Source organism: Rousettus aegyptiacus, unplaced genomic scaffold (genome assembly GCF_014176215.1).
Source record: "Rousettus aegyptiacus isolate mRouAeg1 unplaced genomic scaffold, mRouAeg1.p scaffold_m13_p_9, whole genome shotgun sequence".
NCBI classification, from domain to species: Eukaryota; Metazoa; Chordata; class Mammalia; order Chiroptera; family Pteropodidae; genus Rousettus; species Rousettus aegyptiacus.
In genome coordinates, this window is record NW_023416312.1 from 27623088 (window position 1) to 27629087 (window position 6000).

Below are 6000 nucleotides of genomic sequence, written 5' to 3' on the forward strand. Positions count from 1 at the left end.
AGTAGTACAGAAGTAGCTGGCCCAAGAAGAGTGAGGGGAAGCTACATTACATTAAGATTCCAATTTCAGCTCAACAGAGAACTTCTGAACAAGCAGAATCATCTACACAAGTAAATGGACTACTACAAAATGTCTGTGCACTTTGGAAGTGTTGCTACAGATGAGGTACCACTGGGCAGAAGTATCACAGGATGAAATCTCAAATGGGACAAATTGGATGAGTTGGTCTCAGGGCCAGCCTAGCAAGATTTAATTAAGTACAGTTCTTTCCTTCCCCACCTAAGAGCAGAGACCACATCTCGTTCTTATTAAAAATACTGTCAACATTCTGAATATAGGTAAGACATATATTCTGAAGAAATATGAATTTATATTTATATGTAAAAAGTATGTCATACACATTTTTAAAGGAAAAGTGAAAATCAGTTAAATTCTATTATCCAGGGATAGAGAAGGGGAAAGTGTAAAGAAAAAAGTGAAAACCAGTTAGTTAAATTCTATTACCCAGAGATAATTACTGTGAATATTTTAGATTATTTACTTCAAGCCTTTTTCTAAGCATGTATTTTTAAACACTTGAATTTTCTTGATATTGAATTTTGAACTCTGATTTTTCCCATAGTATTTATATCTTAAGTAATTATTCATGTCATTAAAAATGTTTCACGATGCTTTTTAAATTATTTTTTAAATTTTAATTAATTTCAAGTATACAGTACATTGGTTAGATAACTATATAGTTAATAAATTGATCCCACCCAATTGCTCCCTCCCTCCCCTGACTCTCCACCTAGCCAATGTATTAATGCTAATTGCATTCCCTATACTCACTATCCCCATAACCATCCATCGGCTACTAATTCATACTTCTTTAACCCTTCATCCCATTCTCCCAGACCCCAAAAACCCCTCCCTTCTGTCTGTCACCAAATTGTCCACTATATTTGTGAGTCTGTTTTTTGATTAGTTTGTTCTTTTTATTCCTTAAATTCCACATATAAGTGAAATCATATAGTGTTTATCTTTCTCTGTCTTAAATACCTTCTAGGTTCATCAAAGCAATATCTTTTTCCATTCCCTTCCTTTTCATATGTAGAGGTCTTGTTTTCTTATCCTATCAGCCTCTCTATCTTTGCTTGCAGCACTTAATTCTTTTCCATTTAAGGTACTCATTGATAGAAATGTATTTGTTACCATTCTTTATTCCTGTTTTTGATACATGTTTTTTCTTCTTAAAGAAGTCCCTCCAATATTTCCTGTAATTCTGGCTTGGTGGTGATAAATTCCTTTAGTTTATTTTTGTCTTGGAAGCTCTTTTTCTGTCCTTCAACTATAAATGATAGCTTTGCTGGATAAATTATTCCTGGTTGTACATCTGGGGTCTTTGTGCTGTCGAATATTTTTTGCCAAGCCCTTCTGTCCTGCATAGTTTCTTTTGAGAAATCAGTCGCCAGTCATATGGGTGTTCCCTTATAAGTAATTATTTGTTTTTCTCTTGCTGCTTTTAATATTTTCTTTGTTTTTAACTTTTGGCATTTTAATTATGACGTGTCTTGGTGTGGGCCTCTTTGGATCCCTGATTTTTGGAATTCTCTGAGCTTCCTGGGGTTTTATGTCCATTTCCTTAACTAGGTTAGGGAAGTTTTCCATCATTATTTCTTCAAACAGCTGTTCAACATCTCAATTTTCTTCAGTTACACCAATCAGACAAATATTTGGAGTCTTAATAGTGTCCCATATCATCCTGAAATTATTTTTATAGCCTTGACATCTTTTTTTCTTGCCATCCTGAGTGTCCTGATTGGCTTTCTTGTCCTCTAGATAGGGCATGTGAACCTCTTCTTTATTCACTTTTTTTATTCCTTTGTTTATTCCATTTAATATACTTCTCATCTCAGATAATGTGTTCTCCAGTTCAGACTGGTTCCCTTTTATAATTTCCATTTCCATTTTTATCTCTTTGTTGGAGTTCTCTACATTTCTCTAAAGTTCATTGAGCATCTTTATAAATAGTGTATTGAACTCTGCATCTGTTAGATTACTTGACTCCATTATACCTGGATCTCTGTTCTGTTCTCTCATATGGTTTTTTGTTTTCCCATTTTGGCTGCCTTTCCATGTCTGTTTCTATGTACTAAGCAAAGCTCCTAAGTCCCCCAGTCTTATTAGTGTGGATTCGTGAAGTAGATGTCCAGTGGCACAGTCTTAAGAAGGGTTCAGCCATAGGCCAAATTTAGCCCAAGCCTCTATGCCTCTGGGGCCACCTGTTAAGATTCAGCAAGCAATCCACAGATGCTGTGCTTATAGTTGCCTCAAAAGGCCACACCAGAAACCAATGCCAGCTGCCTCCACCAATGTGAGTCTCAGCAAGGAGCACCTGACTCGCTGAGGATACACCTGTATATGGCTTGGGTGGGGCCCAAGTTGGGGTAGGCAGGGTTTCAGGGAATCATCTGGGTGGAACGACCTTTATTATCACCTGGGTGGAGCAACCATTTGATGACGTCACAGCTATGGCAGTGCTGTGTCCAGAGCACTGGGAGGGGTGAGGGCTCAACAGGGAACAATGGATAACGCCAGCTCCTCTGTACTGAGCAAGTGTTGCCTTAGCCGTCACTCCGACAATGTCTCCTTGTAAGTCCCTGGTGCCCCCTGCACACAACTGAATCAGCACTGCTGCTCAGAGAGAGGAGGTCCATCATCATGAAAATCTGCTCATGGACACAGCCCCTTTAAAGAGGCGTCTGCCTCTGTGCTGCCTCAGCTTCCATCTCACTTAGCTGCTGGGACTGGGCAGCCCCATATCCTCGCTCTGTCCTACCTTCTGCCATTGCAGGGTGCTTTCTTGGATTTCTCCATAGTTGTATGTATGGCTTGTTCATCTAGATCCCAGGCGATTTGTCCTTGCTACTGCTCCTTGTTTCTGTCACAACTTTGATTTGGTTGCCAGAGGGATGAACAGAGCCTCTATCATCTATGCCATTTTTTCTCTCTCCTCACAGTGCTTCTTAATGGCAGCATCACATTGTTTCTTTATGTGTACTGAAATGGATTTAACCAATCTCTTATTGTGGGCCATTTCTGCTCTTTCCATAAGTTCACTATTTCTCATCTTGTTACAATTATCTTACTGCATAAATCTTGTTCTGCATCTCTGATTATTTCCTTAGGATGCCTTACTAGAGTATAGATACTGCAAGGCTCTAAATAGATATTCCCCCATTGCTTTTCAGAAAGGTTATACCAATTTACATTCCAACCAGAAATAAAAGTATAGATTCCCCATTTTCCTCAGCAATAGAGAAATTACCACCTTTAAAATCTTATGACATTGATTTCATGGCAATAGAAATTTATTATAGTATTTCACTCATGTTTCTTTGATTATACTCAAAGTTAAATACAATTTTAGGTTTGTCAACCATTTTTATTTCTGTTTTGACTATATTCTTTACTTATTTTCCATTAGTCCTAGAATATTCCTTATCAAATGTGCATGACATACTTTTTACATATTGAAGATAAGCCTAATAAGCCATCATTTATTGTATCTGTTTAAAATATTTACTGTCTACTTTTATATTTTTGATGTTCCAAAGTTTTAATTTCATTGCTGAATCCATTCATCTTTTCCTGCTGCCTCTAATTTCTTTTGTACTTGGAAAGTTCTTCTCTCTTCAGAGTACACTTAATAAATGTTCAACTTTTATGGTTTGGATTTTGACAGTGAATGTTAAGCCACTTATAATTAATGTTTAGGCATGCTATACAGGTTTCTTTTTGAAGAGTTGTTTTTGTATTCAATGTATTGAATAATGTTTATCTTCTCCCACTGAAATTTTTTACACTTAAAACTTTTGTTTATTAGACGTACAAAAATACTTTGCTCTCTAAAAGTTTGTCAATATTTCTAGTGACAGCATATGGCTGCATATGCATCATTTGATCAAATCCTGATTTAAAACTTGCAACAAGTTATTTTGAAATCTTAAATCAAATTTTTTCTCAACTTAAGAAGTTGAGAAAAATAAAATAATAATACAATGAATACCCATATACCCTCCACCTACATTCACCAATTGTTAATATTTTGGCATGCTTTCTTTAATGCTTTATCTATTCTCCCTTCTTCTCCCCCTCTCCTTAGTTTCATGTTTGCAGCTGTGACATTTGTGTGCAAGCCCTTGTATAAATATGTGCTTTCATTTCTCTTGGATAAATACCTAGGAGTAGAATGGTTATGAGCATGTATGTTTAACTTATTTAAAAACTGCAAAATTATTTCCCAAAATGGTTATATCAGTTTACATTTCCAGCAGCAGTGCTCAAGTTGCTCACATCCTTGCCAACACCTGCTATGATGTAATTTTATTTTTTACTTTAATACATTTATATATTGTAGTATGATTGCCAGTGTAGTGATATTAATCATATTACAAAATTATAGAAGAATATTATTGTTTATATTCATTATATTGTGCGTTAGATCTCTATGGCTTATTTACTACTCATAAAAAGTTTGTACTCTTAAACACCATTACTCTTATCCCTCCTTTCTTCATCCCCTGATAATCACCATTTACTGTTTTTCCAGTTTTATAGATTCCACATGTAACTAAAATCATACAGTATTTGTCTTTCCCTATCTGACTTATCTCACTTAACATACTATGCTTAAGATCCATCCATATAGTCACAAATGGAAGGATATCTTCCTTTCTCATTGCTGAGTAATATTTAATTGTGTATATGTACCACATTTCTTTTTTACTGAGGTTAATTGGTTAATAAAATATAAGTTTCAGGTGTACAACATTATAATTTGATATCTGTATACACTATAGTGTGCTCACCAGGAAAACTCTAGTTTTCATCCATCATCATACATTCGACCTCCTTTACCCATTTCACCCTCTCCCCACCCCTTCCTTCTTGGTAACCACCAATCTGTTGTCTATGTCTTTAAGGGGTTTTTTTTGGTTTGTTTTCTTTGTTTGTTTCTTTCTTTTCTGTTTTATATTCCGCATATGAGTGAAATTGTGTAGCTTTTGTCCTTTTCTGTCTGACTTATTATACTCAGCACAATATCCTCAAGATCATCCATATTGTTGCAAATGGCAATATTTCATTCTTTTTTATGGATGAATATATTCCTATGTGTTTCACATTTTTTTTCAATTCATCTGTTGAGCATTTGAGTTGTTTCCATATCTTGGCTATTATGAATAATGCTGCTATAAACATGGCAGTGCATACATCACATCAAAATCCTGTTTGCCTTTCCTTTAGATATATATCCAGAAGTGGAATTCCTCAATCATATGGTAGATCTATTTTTAAGTTTTTGAGAAAAACTGCATATTGTTTTCCACAGTGGTTGGACCAATTTATATTCCCATCAACAATGTATAAATGTTCCCTTTTCAGCATCCGTTAATCTCTTGTCTTCTTGATGATAGTCATTCTAACAGGTGTGAGGTGTTAGCTTTGATGTAATTTTAGATGTTCCATGAGGTATGTATAAATATCCTGTTATGGTTTTAGTTTTCGTTTCCCTAAACTATTCATGTTGAGCATCCATTCATGTGCTTATTTGTCATCTCTATACCTGCATTATTATGTTAAACAAAAGTGGTGAGTGTACAGTCTAGCATTTTCCTGACTTTAGAGGGAAAACATTCAATCCTTTACCTTTAAGTATAATATAAGATGTAGGTTATTGTAGGTGCTTTTTCTTGTAGGCGCTGAAGAAGATCCCTTCTACTCCTACTTTGCTGGGAGTTATTAAATCGGGGCTAGATCTTGATTTTTGTGAAATTCTTTTTCTAAATCTATTGAAATGATCATCTGATTTTTCTTGTATAATTTGTTACATTAATGGTATTGATGGTTTTTTAATGTTAAACCAACTTTACATTCCTAAGCTAAACACTACTTTGTCATGATGTGCTTTCATTTTTGTACATTATTAGACTTATTTTTGTAAAAGTTTGTTAAGAA